Raw genomic sequence first — 17,168 nt, 5'->3', positions numbered from 1 at the left:
TTTGACTCGGCCACTCGTAAAAGCGGCCTACAATTCTGCCCAATGACACTTCCTTATCCAGCTTTCTCCTAACCACCTGTGGCAATTCTTTTGCAGGCCGCAAATTGTCTGCCCATCGCTTCCTACGTGGACCTTAATAGCTGACCCTAAAACCCTCCTGAAAACCCTCTGCTAACTTAATCGCTGTGGCTCTATCCGGATATCTGTGCAGCCATGGTATGAGGAAATCTAACTTAACTGGCGTAGGCCCTCTTTGGAGCAGGAACGCCCTGTGTGCCTCTGCCCCTGGATGCTCTCCATTGTTCAGCTGGACTGGAGAGCGAAAAACACTGCGTAACTGGGTGACGGCCCCCGCATTTGGAGCAATCGTGTTTAAATTTACAAGGCTGTCTGGAACAGAAACCCTTGTTGAAGTTCCAGCAAGCTCCCGTCGTGTTAGTCGAGGTTCTCTGCCCCACGCCCGCCCCTCCCGGGGCGGGACATGCCTGAAAAGGCTTGTAAACCACCGGCAGACCACTGGCCGTATGGGTAGATGCCGTGGATTGCGATGATGCCATCCATTGCATACATAATTCTGGGTCAACATCACCCCATGGCTTGTCGGGATTGACACTCACACGGGCCCTGAACTCCTCATCATAACTCAACCAGGCAAAACCCCCAAAGTGCATTTGTGCCTTCCGGATGATGTCTATATATTTAAAGAGTGCTATGGCCCTGTCAGGATATTTCTCGCAATAAATGCTTGCGAAAATCAAGAATGCAGATGTCCAATTATCCATAGTAACTGGTACCCTTGGCCTATGGGCTAATTCCCACTCTTCCTCCTTGGCTTGTATGTCCCTATGCAAAAGTTTAAAAACGTCTACATACTCGTGTCTCCATATTCTTGACTTCGTCTTATCTGCCACATGCGAACCCAAGGGCATCGCCAGTCCCATATAGGGAAGTCTCTTCTTGTGCTCTCCACTTTCTTTCTCCTCTGCCCCTGCATTCTCCCCTGTTACCTTGGCCCCGCTCCCACCTTCGGTTGAAGCACTGCCTTGCAGCTCATTATCCTTCTCACCGCCCTGAGTGTCCTTGACCGATAGTGTGTCAAGAATGGAACAGTCACCTACCCCAATGGACTTCCGTCCTGGAGCATCCCCACCCCCCATGCCATCCCCCCAAACCGACCACCATTGCCCTTTACCTTTTCCTTGTGTTCCCAGCGGCTGTGAAACCTTCTGTACCCCCCGGCCACGTGCTTGTTCTTGCCTCCCTTCATGTTGTTCTCCGCTGATAGCTCGGTCCTGCAAAAATAGAAGCGGAAAGAGGGGTTGCGCCGCTCCTGCGTCCTCTTCCCCTCCCCCTCCCGCTGCTCACCTCTGCCTCCCAAATCTCCCCATCTTCCCATTCATCCAGCTCCTCTTCATAGTCGAGCTCCAACACATCTTCTTCAACCACATCCAACCTCTTATCAACACCACCACTCATCATCATGTAGTTAGCTGAAGCATCGTCTTGACCCTCATGGCACCCACCATCTTTGCGGAACCCCCGATCCTGCGGAGTAGAGAAGGCCGCTGATGACCCCTCTAGCGCTTCAGACCAACGTTCTGGGGCCGTGTTGCTCCCCGTTGGCGTCGCCCCCTTTCTGCCAGCCTCGTGCGTTGGCATTGACCTTCCGCGCCAATTGTGGCTGTGTGTGCCACTGGCTCCCATCGCGCTACCTAACCCAGAGGCCACACCAGCCTCCTGTCCCCTACCGCTCGGTACCCAGACCCAGCTACCCTTGCTAGCTTCCTGTGGTAGATTTCCTGCACTCCCTGCGCTCTCTGCTGGCCTCTTTAGCTGCCAACCGTATGGCGCGGCCACCTCCCGCTCCATGCACAACTGGGCCCACCTGTCCTCTGTTTCTGCCACTATGCGGCGTTGTTCACAGATCCTGGCCTCTAAATCTCATGCTTCGCCCATGTCCAGCCTGCTGAGCCTAGGGCCATTCTGCCCAGATCCTGCAACAGGCTCAGGGCCCCCCCCCCCGGCTTTCTTGTTTTGCGCCTTGTTAGCTTTACCTTTAGCCGAGCCGCTGCCATGCTTGGGGCCCTTGCCTTTCTTTTTTGCCGCCATGGTGTCCCCTGCCGCATTGCCCCCCCCCCCCTCTAGGGAGGGACAGGTCCATAGGCGTCAACTCTATACTGGTGCCCGGGGGCTCCTGAACCACTAGGTCCTGCAAGGGGGCCCCCTCCCCCACTTGCTGGTCCAGCTGCACTTCAATGCCCCCTTCCTGTTGCTCTGGTGTTACCCCTCCCTCTATTGCCTCTGTTTCGCTGGCGGGTCCCTCACCCTCTCCCATCTGGCTGGTGGGGGAAGCAGCGCCACGTGCCCACCCCACCACCCCTTTTTTGGCCCTATCCGGTGATGTACATGCGGCTACCACTGCCGCTACCCGGCCAGACGCGCTGCGCGTCGGCCGCACTATTCCCACCCAGGCCTTGTCCAAAACCCCAGGCCTGAGTAGGTCAGCTCGGCCGGCTTCACCTAGAATGCGTAGCGCGGCCTGTACCGCCTCCGTGTCATGGCTGTTTGCCATGGCGCCGAGCATGGCCTCTCCTGTCCTGCCTGCCAGTAACTATGATGATGGGCCTCTACCGGCCCTACATTAAATTTGTGGGCCCTGCGGTCGGCGCGATGTCTCCAGTACGCGCCGCCGCTTATTATTTACATCGTCTTGCGTCGGTCGGCGTGCGGGGCCTTAAAAAAGCTCGCCGGCTGGCAAGCACCTGGGATTAATTTGAACAAATCGCCAGGAAGCCTCTCCCGCGCCCCGGCAAAAATGTGCGTGTGCGCGGGTGGATGGCGCCTCGCTACTGAGAGTGCCGCCGCCTCTGCAAAATATAAACACCTGTTTCCCCGACCGGGAAATGTTCTTCAACCTGGAGAGGTATTTTTAGAAAATAGCGCTCCCCCCGACCCAGCCCAACAAACACTTGCCTGAGAAACCAAGTACCCCCAGGGACTGGCCAAACTAACCGTGCGATGGGCTGCGCGGAAAGAGGCCGGTCCCTCCCCCCCCACTACCCTTTTATCCCCACCCTCGAAGCCCACCCCCACTTACCTGTGAGCCAATCCTGTCCTGGCTCCGTCACTTCCCCTTCCGGAAAGAGCCCGCAGAGAGACTAGAGCGGGGCCCTTACTCTCCGCGGGCCCCTCCATTGGCCGTAGCTTAAGTTGTCTAGAAAGGAAGCCGTAATGTTCGATTACTTACATATCTGGGCCTAAGTGAAAGGTTATGAAAAACTGGCTGTTTGTCACATTGTGTGACCCATAAAAGTATTTAACTTTCTCGCTCATAGTCTGTGGCTTTCTCGTGACTTGAAAACATCCACGTGGAAGGAGTGGCGTAACGGAAAATTAGAACACCTCTCCCCCCCCGCAACACACTTTTTTTTTCAAATTGTGGCGAATGCACCCTGCTGCACATAGGCCAGCTATATGGCCCCTGCACGGGGCGTAAATTTAAATACAGAGCTCAATGAATAGCATGATCTCAATTGAATGCAAATTTTTCACATTTTGCTCACTCTACCAACCTCAGCTACTTGGTGCTTTACACTGCCCGGGCACTAGCTGTCAGGCTGCTTCCTTGTTCCTCCTTCCAGAACCCTCACAAGCAATACTCAGATTGGCCACTGGTTGTCATTGCTGCATCACTTTATAAACCCAGCAGGACCACGGAGAACCATTCGGACTGAACACTGGATGGGCGCCCCAGTGTTGGACCAATGATATATATCGCGCCCATGCTCTCCTCTTGAGGCAATAGGTGTTCGACGTCTTTGCATTGCTGCTGAATGCTCAGCTCATTCTTTTTGCAGTTTTTTTAAAGCCCGAATGCTCTGAAGCACTGGATGGCTTTTCTTAAATGATGGTCACGTTTCACAGTATTTTTTTTTCAGGCCTGGGGAGATTGTAATTTGCTCAGATTCACAGGGTGTTCAGCCTGCGCCAAGACTCGAACCTTGTCCCCAGTTCCAAAGTCAGTAGCCCTGGCTGTAACGCCACACGCGACGGAGATTTGACAAAGCCAATCACTTACTGTCCACATATACATCCAACACCAACACATGGGTCTCCCGGCGAGCTCAGAGGTAGCGAGAGGAGAGGGAGCACCCGCGAAGATTCGGTAGCCCTCGAGATGTCGAGGATCCAAGAGGATCACGCGGGAAGAAACCGGGTCTGCTCAAAAGCCGTGGAAGAAAATGTAGACTTTTCGCGGGCTGCCTCCCCTCTCTCTGCCGCCGTGCCAGTGCCTTTCTATTTTTCCACATCGACCTTCAGCAAGGTGTGTGGCGGGGGCGAGGAGAGGCGAGGCCGGGCCGGGGGGGGGGGGGGGGGGGGTGGGGTGGGCGGAAGCGAGCGCGAGGTATGGATTGAAAGCCGCTTTAGAAAAGTGAGCGAAAGGGTCGCGCGGTAGCTGAGGCGCAGCGCTCTCCTTTCTGTGTCCAGATGGAGGAGCCAGCGGGGAAGTGAACAAAGAAAGGCGCCTGTGGTGGCTAATGGAACTTATGTATGTGCCTGGTCCCCTGGTACTTTTGCTCCCACCACCCACTCCTGCAGGTGTCCCCTCCCTCTCACAGCCGACGGCACAGGAGCCTGTCGAAACAGTCGGCTCTAAGCCACCAATCATGCTAATAATGTCAGTCACGAACCGACTTGTCTGTTAAAGTTTTAATGTTGGGCATTATTATTACAGTTCAACGGTATATTAAGTCAACCCGTAGAGCGAGGGAGGTAATCCATATTTTCTTCAGGATACGAACTTGGCGACCCCAGGCTGATGTTGGCAGTAGCAGGCGCTCAACCGCCCGAGTGGGCCTAGCGCGCTAAATCTTTAGCTTCCTCTTTTTAGCCTTCCGCTGAGGGGGGAAAAGAGGCTGTCGGGAAGGAGAGATTTGCCAAATGCATTAGCAGCACGCGTTAAACCCAGTTTAATAATTACTGAGCTGATTAGCAGGCACAGATAGGATGATCTGCTCATGTCAGACTGAAATCATCTGATCGACAGTATCGATCGATCTGGCTTTGATCACCGGTAGCGAAGTTAATGGCACAGACTATTTCCAGACAGGCGTTTTAAGCTGTTTTTTCTAGCATTTTTTTCCAGTTTACAGAGGAATTTGCACGGCCTAATGACTAAACGTTTCAGAGATGCGCAAAATGCATCAAAATCACTCAGCGTGAGAATCCGCACCATTCTTGCCAGGTTGTGAGGTGTTTTTCGCGACAGACGACAGCCGGCTCACGGGAGAAAAGGCTGTATAAGCCAGCAGTGGGAAAATCGCAAGGAAATGTGGTAGTTTCGGGTCCGAGCCCAATACTTTATTTTATATATTAATGTGTAAAGTGTGTTTAGCTGTCGTGGATATCGGCGCAGTCCACATGCTACTAGAAGTCCATTTTAGAGGCTCTTGTTTCATCTGTCTTTTCTTTTGCCCATTGACAGATTTTCTCTTTCAGATGGGCATTTTTCCCTTCTTTGTAGCGTCTTGGGCCCTCGGCCCACATGCGGCAAAAAAAGACACTGACACAGACGCGAAGAGTTAGGGGATACAACTGGCCACGAGCCCGCGTGCCAGGGCTCTTTTATTAACGGGGCCACCTGACTGGTTACACCAGTGTTGGATGGGTGTGGGATGTGACTACCACTGCCCCTAGGAAGGGGCTACTACGTGACCTGTCCAAAAACATATTACATTTCTCCCAAATCCACAAGAAAGGACAACAAGTCTAGCCTGTGGAAACAAAACAAAAATAAACTCGATACTACATAGTCTACCAGTCTCTGGAGTCAATCAGCAGGACAGCAGTAGACGTATGGACTGAAGCTGGCTGCAATAGGACATCTTTGCTTGCCTTCATAATTTAACCTGAGTGGTTCAGGACACGAAAGCTGGCTCAAAGACATTGAGGACCTTCTGGCTGCATGCCGGCTAGAGTCATGGCCATTGTGTGGAGTTGGCCCAGTCTGCTGATGCTCCAGATAATTAGTGGTTAGTGTTAGCAAGTTCAAAAATAGAGTGCGTCAGAAGCATTGTCGGACTCCATGGCGAAGCTTGCATTAGTGGTGTATCTTGACTCCTTGAAAACAGTCTTGCCGTTCTGCAATCTGTTGAAGTCTCTGCTCTTAGGCCCCAGTAGCTCCTGGCATCTGTAAGTGGGGCAGTGTCAAGTCCATCTCTCATGCTTGTGGAGGCCCCTTGGTTGGGTTGCTGCAGGACTGCATGTGGTCTGCACAGGGGCTGGGTGTGTGCCACATTTGAGCTACTACAAAACCGCAGAGGAGTCACTGCCTAGTCGCTCATGCAGCCACAGGGTTAGATTGGTCCTGGTCATGGCATGCTGTCCTCACCAGGATCAGGATGCAAGTAGGGTGAGCAGGTAGTCACTTGTTGACAGATTCTTTAAAGTGTCACTGGTGCTTTTTGTCTGTAGGTGTAGCAATGGTGTTGGACTTCAATCTGGCTGTTCTGCGCTCCATGGGTGGTAGTGATGATGCATTTGATGTGCTGGCATGGTGGGTTTGCCAGTCATGTGGTGAACCTGTATGGTAGGTGGCAATTACTTGCCTTGATGGTCGCAGGCATACCTTACTGGGTCATCGACCAGTTGGAGTGATGTTGACCAGGTGCTTAGATCCTTTCTTTGTGGAGGCATCAGCATCCCTCAGCCTGGATGCTTTGGGTTACTGAACCACTGGTTACTATGTCTGAGTGGTCATGCTGCTAAGTGTGCTGGCAGAAACTCGGTTTGCACGTGCTTGCGGCTTACCCTCGGTTCTCCTGCTGTACTGTGGCCAGTTTTTCCTTGCTTGTGGGGGTGGATGCCTCAGTGACTCAAGTCCTCTTGAGAATGCCTTTTAGGCGTTGCCACTCTTGTTCTTCCCTTTTCGTCCTCCTTCTTGGTTCTTCAGCCTCAACCTTCTTTTGACTTATGCTGGCAAGTCTTCTCATTACTCGAATCTCTTGTTCTGGTTGCAGCGGTGTGCACCTTCTTTGGGACCAACCAACAGGGCCTCTCAGTGGTTGACTGTCACTATAGTACAGTCACTGGCCTCGGGTATTTGGCTCTGGCTTTGTGATGATCATAAAATTTGCTGATCACATTCTCCTTTTTGTCTCTAGGTCTGTATGGCGTCTAGTCACACGTTGCATGTCCCATCTTCTGAGACCTTCATGGAACCCCCACTCCGTGGGTAGGTGTGTGCGTGTGGCTGTTCCTCTGACTCGAGGGTCTTTCCACTGCCTGACCCTCTCATTCTCTGGGTCAGTGTGGCGTCATTTCAAGTGTCACCATTCCCTCCTCAGGGAACTTCTTGGAACTCCTTGTCCGTGGCGTTTCTTCTTCTGGGGCCGCCTCCTGTGGGCAGTAGGGAGCTGTGGTTCTGTCCCACTTTTTCTGGGTGGTGCAGGACATGCACCTTATGGCATTGCTGCTATCAGGCATGCTGGTGGGGTGTGGCATGGTGTGCCTTTAAGATGTGGGACAGTGCAGTCCTAGTGTCTGGACCACAGTCATGGCGTGGTGCGCTTCACGTGCGGCCTCGCTTACCTGGGGCCTTTTCCTGCTCGGTATTGTGTCCATCTGGCAGGCTTGGATGACCAATGTGGTGCCTCTGGGGTTCTCAGGCCCTTTAATAGGTGGCACTCAGTGGGTTACACATTGTGATCAGGGTGCCTTCTTGTGATGCTTCTACTTCTGTCATGTGGTAGTACAGTCAGAATGCTCTTGTCCCTCGTGCTTTTTGGCTACCCCTCTTTTCATCTCAGGGGGCACACTTCGAGCAGGTTTATGGTAGGGCCAGCGGGGACCGTACAGTACTGTGGCACTTCAGTAGCATAGCATCCATGCTGTGTTGCCAATCTGTGTCTGTGCACTCTCGTGGATTTCTGGCTGCCATGCAGGCAGACGTGTAGCTGGACTGGCTGTGACTTAGCTGGACCACGCCTCTCTCTGTACTCTTTCTCCTCTGGGGTCTCATTTGGCTGTCATTTTGGCCTTTCATCTTGAAAATTTTGATTGTGACTTCCTCTGCAGAGCTTTGCCCATCTATGCTATGTGTCGGTGTACAGCTTGCCTCAGTGAGGGTTGTTTGCGTGGTTGTGTTCTGTGTCTGGGCATGGCTGTGCCCATTCCTCCCCTCTTGTCAGTCTATTCATTCTGTCTGACATCCTGCAGCATCTTCATCCCTTGGTTTATGTCTGGGCTAGGTCCTGCATCCCTGCTTTAAGAGACTGTTGGCAAGTGAAGAATTGGTGTCACAATGTTCACATTGGGCAGTACTGACAGTGCTACTGGGCCGATGTGGGAATGTCTGACTGTTGCGTGGGAGGTCGTGTGACTTTTTACAGCAAGCATCAGGTAGAGTGAAGTCTTGCTGTAGGCTTCCTTGGGTTGTGAGAGTCACCCTCCACTGTAGCAGAGTCCTAGGGCTTGTTGGGGCGTTTGGGCTCACATAGGCAGCAAACGACCTGCTGTGGTGCAGGTGCCCAGAACCTTTCTGTTTTTTGCGCTTGCTAGTGCCAGTGGTAGGCTGGCGCAGTACCTCTTTTCTCCAGTCGGGACAGCAACCTATTAGGCCTTGCGGTGGCTGATGGGCCGTGCTGAAGGCTGTGTGGTGATGGGGCAGCTGAGGAGCTCACATACAGGGGAATGCCAGAGCAGCAAACTGCCAAGGTGTGTGCAGAATCTAAAGATGGATTTTGCTGTCCTGCAACTCAGGCTCCTATATGCCTCTCTTTGACCCTAAAAAACGTATTCTTTGCTGTTGGGCAGTATAGGTGCTTACTATAGGTGTGCCAACAAGTACTGCCCATATTGCCTGTGATTGATATTTCAGTTTGTGTCCGGGTACGATATGGTGTGGGCCTTTGCGTGGTTTTTTTTTTTTTACTACCAGAGCACTTTTGCAGGCAGCTTCTCCCTTGTACTCTTCTTCACATAAGTGTTGGGCCTGCCCCAAGGGTGTGTCAGGTAGTGATTCTTCGCTTGTTCCTCTCTCTGTCTTGTTCTGACAGGTTGCCGCGGGAGCCAGACATTCGCTTCTGTTGTGCTGCTTTTTAGGCAGGTGTGCCCTTCCGTGGGCACCACAGTGCACCGCACCTCTATTGGATTTGCATCGTCAGACTCCAGCACAGCTCTTTCTCTGCTCCGTTCATGGTGACGCGGGGCACCTTATCCCCTAGGTGACGAACTCCTGCCTCTGCACCAGTGAATCAGGATGAGTCGGCCGGGTGAGAACGGATGCTCCAGCACAACCAAGGAGTGGCTTCACAGTGATGCTGCAGCTTGACACTTTTGTTTGTTTCTGGACTTCCCATTATGGTACCACTCATCTTTGCCTCCTCTGGCTGAGTTGCCGATGTCTTGTGGCGTGCATGGAGTTGCCATTTTAGATCCACCTCTTTAAGTTGCCATTTTCTTTCCGTAGTAACCTTTGCCACTCTTTAATGAGTGAATGTGCATTTCTGAAAGGCTTAGATGCCCCGCAGTTTGTAAAGCTAGTTCCAGGGCCGCACACTTTAGAACACAATGTCACTTGTTTGCTTTTTTGGTGTGCTCGATAAGAGACCATTCATTTTATCTAGACAATCAGAGTGAGCTGATCTGTGACTCTCACAGTTTGGTAAGAATGCTACATAATTATATAAACAGTTCTGCACTATTATTCAGCGAGAGGAGTACTTCTGTGCTGGGGCTATCATGGAATCTCGGCAAGCTGTGGCTGAGATGTAGCCTTGCTGACCCTGATCTCCATCCTGCCAAGGAGGATAACCTGTTCTGGCTTCCAGACACCTAACACCTAACACCAAGGTATGAGGATTTAGACCATCCTAACTGATCTGGCAGAGGGTACTGCCGCTATGCGTTCTTTTAGTACAGTACCAGATGCAGAAAGGAATATGCAAAGACTAGCATTATCAATAATTGCTATGGTTGAATTGTTTATATTGTTCACCATTTTAACAATGCTATGTAGTATGTCTCATCTTTTTAATAATCGCAGCACATGCTTTTTACCCAAGAATACAGTTATTTCAAAAATGTTTTAAAAATGCTGTTTGTATCTTTCTTGTGTTCCTTGAGCTTACAAGAGTAACTAACAGAATGGTTAGAGCTGTTTCCACAGATTTCCTTGGGAGTCAGATTGTCATGTTCGAGGTTGCCAACAACATCTGTCCATGTTCTGTTTGTGGGTTGGATGTGGTATTGTGAGCAATCCGAGATACAACAACACTTCCTGACGGTATTTGTTGACTGAGTTTCTACATTGTGAAGTTTGTTTTGGTCTAATACAGAGTCCTGCTATATTTGTAGGAACCGTCTAACACCTGCAGACCTTAGCCCGTGCTCGCGCCTTTTCACGCTTGGTGTGGCAGACCTGCAAATTGGTCATTGTAGGCAAAGGGTAGCTGGAGCACCGGGGTGTGGGAGGTGAATAGTCTCTCATCCTCTCTGGGCTGTGGCAATGTTCCTCTCATTGCACAATGGGAAACTCCTGAATGATGTGGGATGTGGTGGCAGTCCTGATTCCACCATCCTCCTTCCTCACGACTATTTTCTCTGGGCAGGGTGGTAGATGGGGTCCGCCCCCCTAGTATCCAATGTAGCATTGTCGGCCCTAGGCCCACATGGTGCAAAACTGACTGACACAGACATGAGAAGTTACTGGATATAACTGGCCATGACCACTTGTGCCGGCCCCTGACTGGTGATGCCAGTGTTGGATGGGTCTGGTGTGGGCGTTAGTTCTGCCTCTATGGAGAGGCTACTACATGACGTGTCCAGCAGGACACTACATTCTCTGCTTCGGGTTCCCGCCAATTTTACTCCCACCTCAGGCTCCGGTAACCCACTTCCCAGCTACTCCTTACATCCCCGACCAGCCCTTCTCTGCTTCGCTACGAGAACTTGTCTTTGTATCTCTGTTGACCTTGAGGCAGTTTGAAAACGCTTCCTGTTCCTCGTTCCCCTCTGTAGCTGAAACTCTACAAACGGGTAAGTTTCGTTTCACCGTGTTGCTTTTATTTACCGACTGTTCATTAGCTTCTAATGAAAGTGGAAGTTGTCAGGGTGGAAATTCTAGAAGTGCATGAGTAGGCTTCCTCAAGTAAAACTAGGAAAACCAAGTGTTTCCGGGCTCACCTGGAGGGGTGAAAATAGGATGCTAATATGGGGCAGGCAGATCAAGTGTTTCTTCTCTCACCTTTCTACGTGCACAGTGAAAGTTCGCGTTTGGTCTGAGCCGTAACTTGGTCTGCTTTTGGGAACTTTAGGTAACATGTGAGGGGCTTGAGCCATGAACACCTGCTCATAATTCTGACCTTTTTTTTAGCCTTACAGGAGGGTGTGAAATGAGAGTTGTTTAAAAATTGTTTTTGTAGTTTCTGTTCAGGTTACAAGCTTGATTGCTCTTCAACTTCTTTCTTCGTTCAAGAGGGTACTGGCACTACAATAATTAGTATTCCTGCTTTGAAAAAGTGCATGGCTGCCCCTCGAGTCAAACCTCCCCCTCCCACCCCCCTCCCTTCCCCCCCCCCAACCATTCATGCTTATTTGGCATCATTTTTCTTATTCACGGGCATTTCTACCTTGCATGTGCTGCCATATGGATTAATGGACCATGTCTGATTACCTTCTTTTATAATACCCCACTTCCACTCTGGCTGGCAAGTCTAGTGCCAGATAGCTGCCTTAATGTTGTAATCCTAACTATAATTATAATAATAATAATGTGCGTGCTTATTTCTTACATTGCCTCCTCTATTGCATTGCTAGGCGCTGTGCTCCAAGACAGTGTATTTGTGTTGTAGGTGGGTGACCAGAGAGGTGCTCTCTGGTCACCCACCTACAACACAAATACACTTCCCACTTGGGTCACATCAAATGCAGTACCCTGCCAACCAAGCACTGTTCCACAGTGTAGTGTGCTACCATCCCAAAAAGAGCTGTGACACCCTATTTAGGGGTATGAATCGCTATATAATTGCTACAGTCCATGTCTAACAAGCATAAAGAAATTCAACACATGAAAATACTCCATCTGACTTGAGGGACAAATTCAGTGTTTTAAATGCATTTTTCTAGAAAAACGAGAATTCATTGGTTTGTAGTGAGTCTTTTGCACAGATGGATAGATGTAGAACATGTTAACAATATCCCTTCGATTTCTGTGGCAGTGCGTGTGTGAGGTCAGTCCCCTCTGATTTTACATCTAGAGTCTTTACAGGTACCCGAAAAATGCTTGTCTTGTTTTTAATGTTTGCCCATGTGCAGCGAGGAAAATCCCTGCATATCTTACTTTATGAGAATTTAAATATAACATATTAGTTCTGTGCTTTGAAAAACGACCGGAATGGTTGTTTATATAAACCTTTATTTTCCTCTGAGTGATCTCTAGGATGTAATTGTGCGCATTAAGAGTTTGAGGCTGCTTTAGAGATTTTGACAGTGCTTCAAGGAAATTACAACTATTCGCTGCAGTGCACTGGGGCATAGATTCATTGAGTGAGGATGTAGAGAAACTGTATCGTTTATTAAAAAAAAACAACCAAGTGAACATTAGCAGTGCTGTCATTAAATGTAAATCGGATTTTTTAAATTAATCAAGATTTTGAGTATATTTTTTCAGTCTTTAGCTTTTTATTAATTTAAAATGACTTTCTATGCGTCAGTAGGTGGTTATAAAATGTTGCTAAATTTCTTCTAAATACTCTCTAATATGAGTTGGCAACCAAGGGGGGAGAGTATGGGGATCTGAAAAGAGGTCGCTAATTTATTCTCCATGCTAGGTACATTGTTTGCAAAACAAGTAAGAACACACAATATCAACACAAATAAGGTAATTTACAGAATAAAAGGATATTACTTCATTAAAAAATTTCAATTTTTGGTAATGATAAAGCATATGAATATTTATGGTTATATGATGGAACCACGCATGCCGGAACAACGCATGCCTTAACAACGTTATTTCCACGCATGCCTTTATAACAAGTTTCGTTGTGAAAGCATGCCTAGTAAAGGCATGTGTGGAAACAGCATGCAAAGCGTGATGCATGGTTCCTTTATGCAAATGCCTAAGACTACCTCCACCCTTATACCTAAACTACCCAGACATCCCACCCGCCCTGAGCCCTAAAAAAAACTATCCCAACCCCCCACCCTGCCTCTAAAAACTAAAGTACCCTGACGCCCTCACAGGCCCTGAACCCTAAAAAAAAAAAAAAAACTGCCCGAGCCCCCCACCCCTGCCCCATAAAACTAAACTACCCCAACACCTCCCACCCACCCTGAGCCCTAAAAAAAAAACTATCCTGACCCCCCCACCCCTGCCCCTAAAAACTAAACTACCCGACACCCCCACCTGCCCTTAGTCCTAAAACCTGCCCCTAATAAGTAAACTATCCCGAACCCCACCACCCAACCTAAAAATAAAAAACTATCCCCCCCCCACCAATCCCTGCCCCTAAAAACTAAAGTACCCGGACACCGCCCACTCACCCTAAGCCCTAAATCCACCCCACTGCTAAAAAGTACCCACTATCCCTGCCCCAAACCACTTACCTCACCGCATCCTCACAATCCTTCCTCCTCTTCTCTCCTCCCTCCTCCTGCTCTTCCTTAAACCTTTCTCCACCCCTTGAAAATAAATGACCCAGCCCCCATCCTAAGTCCTAATTAAAAAAAATACCCAAACCACCCCACTTCGTTCCCTAAAAAAAAAAAAAATAGCCCGCCCCTCACCCTAAGCCCTAAAAAAATACCCAACCCCCCACCTTGCCCCTTTAAAAAAAATTGCCTGTCTGACCCCCCCACCCCATCCCTTAATCCATCCCTGCCCCACTTACCTCACCACGTTTTCCCTCGAACAACGCATGGCTTTTTCTATACCTTAACCACCCATAGACGTAGTTTAGCACATGTGTGGTTAAGGCACAGAAAAAGCCATGCGTTGTTCTGGCAAGAGTGGTTACGCTTATGTGGGAAATGTCTGCGTTGTTATGGACGCATGGTTAAGGACGTTTCCCGATATTTGCAGATATTCATTTTCAGCAGCTCTGCCTTGCAGGGAGACACAATGTGATTTCAGCAATTAAAGCTGAAGGCAGACTAAAGGCAGACCATGGAGAGCTGTGACCTGTTCCCTGTAAACATATCTGCATTTAAGACAAGATGTCCGCTCCTTATTGTGGCCCTGTGAAGGACACAATAAGCTTCCTGCCTCTACCCTTAGGATTCGGTGAGGGAGGCTAGTTTAGATTTGGTTTATTGTATTCCAATTGTGTTTTATATATTGCTTCATACTACTAATGAAGCCCTAATGTGTATTTGTGGACGAGTAACACGCCACTCACGGGGAGTGCTTTGGATGGGACATTTTACGTCTGTGATGTTAGCTATTTGGGTAGATAGTGATACCGTGATTGAGGACCAGATGTGCTCTCTTGTCTGTTGCTGCTCCTACATGTGATCCTAGAGTGAAAAAGAATGAAGGATGGGACACTTACGTTTGAAGAAAAGGTGTTTGGATTGATGAAGTGTTAGAATGCATTGTGCCCTATTTGGGAAGTGTTTTGGCATTGTGCATGCATAGCAGACACTCCTCTGCCTGTTACTGCTTGTGTTGTTGGCTACTAGATGTGGTATGCATGCTTGTGCTTACACTCTTTGGAGATGCCTGTGACCTGTAGTTAACACCAGTAGACTATGAATCTAGTCGCTATACAGCCAGTGCCCATGCTCTAATGGGTCCTTGTAAGCCGCATTTGTTGTAGGCCAGGGCAGTTGTACATCTCCATGACTCATCCAAGGTGTTGGCATAGATTGACTTGTATTAATGGGCATGGCATGTCTTGGCATTGTATTCCTTTTTCAGGGTTAGTCTAGCAGTGGCTGATACACTTTGGAAGGGTTGAGTGGTGCTGCCCAAGGACCTGTAGCCAGCAGACAGTAATGGAGGGCCCCGTTTACCAGCAATACCGCATGTTACTGTTAATGCCAGTGACAATCTTCACACATAAACATGGACAGTCCTGGTATATTTCAGGTCAAGGAAGGCCATTTAGAATTAGCTGAGCTGCCGGATAAATGAGGATTGGAGCGCCTTCTAACACCGTCCTAGAGACAGGCCTGTAACTTTTCCTAGAGGAAACCTCACTCATGTCTGGGAAAAGTGCACAGCTTTGTTTTGTACCAGGCTGTGCATATTGGTTGAAAAAAGTTTAAGCAACTGTGAGAGACCATTTGTTTTTCAGATGAGCAAGAACATAATCCTGGAAGAAAAGACTGACCAGAAGGGGAGTTTCTTTGGAAGGAAACGTTGATTTTAATTTGTATAGGTTCTTAGGAGGGTAAAAGAGACAAATGGCAAACTATAAGGCTGCATAGTGCCAAAAAGTCACATAATGTCATTTAGCCCCCTAAAGAAGTATGCACCTTTGTGTCTATGTAAAGAGTATATTATTCGTGGCAACAGAATACGCTAATTGAAACCAGTATTATAAAGCAGAATGTGACTAAGCAAAACTGCAAAAAAGTAAATGAACACACTCTACGTTGAGTGTGTGTGGTGGGGGGAGGAGGTCCGCTAATTAAAAGGGGGTCTCGTGCCACGGGTCTAGACCATGAGCCAAACAATCAAAATATTTGGCATGTACATCGTACATCGTACAGCAAACGTCCTGTAAAAACAGTACAAGGGACAATTCAAAAGAATGTATTCCATCAACATTTGGGAGAATTTCACTCCAAATAGTTTAATTTATATCACGACTTCGAGTTCTATGTGCTAAGAGTGATAATTTCCACACATTATTAACTTAGAAACATTCTTGAACGGCCCCTCCCCTACCCTGCCAGGACAAAGAGACCAGTGAGTTGTTAAGATGCCTTGTGCCCTCTAGATACGGCCTACATTCTTATCATAAATGGAGCAACATTAGGGTCTATTAAACCATAGAAAAGAGGTTTTTGTGCACCGTGCACCCTGAACAGGACTGAGGGCTCTCTCAAAAGTAATTATTAGTACAAGCATTTACAATGCAACGGGTCTTGCGTTTGCTCATGTTAGAGCTGATCGCGTTGTAAACTCCTAACCCGACTTTTCAACTATCCGCAAAAGTGCATCTATGTATGTAACCCGAAAAAGTGCAATTAACTATGTAAAGCGCTCGACTTCTGCCAAGCGAAATCGCGCTAGTAAATTAGAGAAAAAAGTAGTCCATGAGCCGGACAGAAAACAGCGAGCCTCGCATGTTTTCTGTACTTGGTCGATGCGCTCGAGGAGGGCTAGCCACCAAAAGGCATGACGTATGCATGCCTTAGACTAATGAAAGCAAGCAGATTTTATTAGGCAAGCCCACGAACCAATGAAAAACACTGACTGATATCGCTTTTTGTCTCTTTATTATATATAGAGGCTAAGAAAAGATGTTTATGTGCAGGCAGATCTCACATAAGGAACAATACAACAAGACCCAGCACCCAGCTATCAATAAAAATGCATATTGTTGAATCTTGAACCTGGAAGGCGCAACTTGGAGTAAGATGATCTACGCCAATTGAAAAGCTGCTGCTGAAGTTAGGTTTTACCTCTATAAGATATACTTTCTCTTAGATGGTACAATATATTTATTATCTATCTAATGCTACACTTTTCAGTTTGAAAAGTATCTTTTCGTCTGATTTGCCAAAGTGATGCCACTTTGAAGTATTCTATCAGCTAGCTGCAACTTAAATCTTTAGATTCCTTGGGAATAATTAAGCGTGAGATCATGAACTGGACTAGCCAGTATGAAATTATAGTTAAGGAAGACTGCTAAGGCTTAAAGGTTTTACCAGGATTAGACCACTGTTAAATAAACATGGGCACTTTTATCGTAATTTTGTGAAACCGAGTGAGAAGTGGCATTTAAATGCTAAGCTAGAACCTGAACTGAGAAGGCTGTGCATGAATTGTAAGGTAGAGACTTCACTAATACAGCGGTTCTTAACCTTTTGAGTTCCACTGAATCATTATTAGAGTCTGGGGACCCCCACAGAATCATTACTGGGACATGGGGACCCTCCCTGAGTCATTACCGAAAAGTGGGACCCCGGCTTAAGCAGTTAACAACAATTTGAGCTTA

The 17,168-nt window shown here is 48.4% G+C and overlaps 1 long non-coding RNA gene across 1 annotated transcript; it reads right to left on the bottom strand.

Annotated features, from left to right (window-relative positions):
• Positions 1 to 1,200: 1,200 nt before the first annotated feature.
• Positions 1,201 to 3,798, bottom strand: LOC138258722 (uncharacterized). The gene is made up of 3 exons (XR_011198526.1): positions 3,573 to 3,798; positions 3,098 to 3,214; positions 1,201 to 1,292 (listed from the first exon to the last, which is right to left on the bottom strand). It is a non-coding gene; the product is annotated as an uncharacterized lncRNA (long non-coding RNA).
• Positions 3,799 to 17,168: the final 13,370 nt, after the last annotated feature.

This window comes from Pleurodeles waltl, chromosome 9 (assembly GCF_031143425.1).
Source record: "Pleurodeles waltl isolate 20211129_DDA chromosome 9, aPleWal1.hap1.20221129, whole genome shotgun sequence".
NCBI lineage: Eukaryota > Metazoa > Chordata > Amphibia > Caudata > Salamandridae > Pleurodeles > Pleurodeles waltl.
This window is presented reverse-complemented; position numbering and strand designations above follow the sequence as displayed.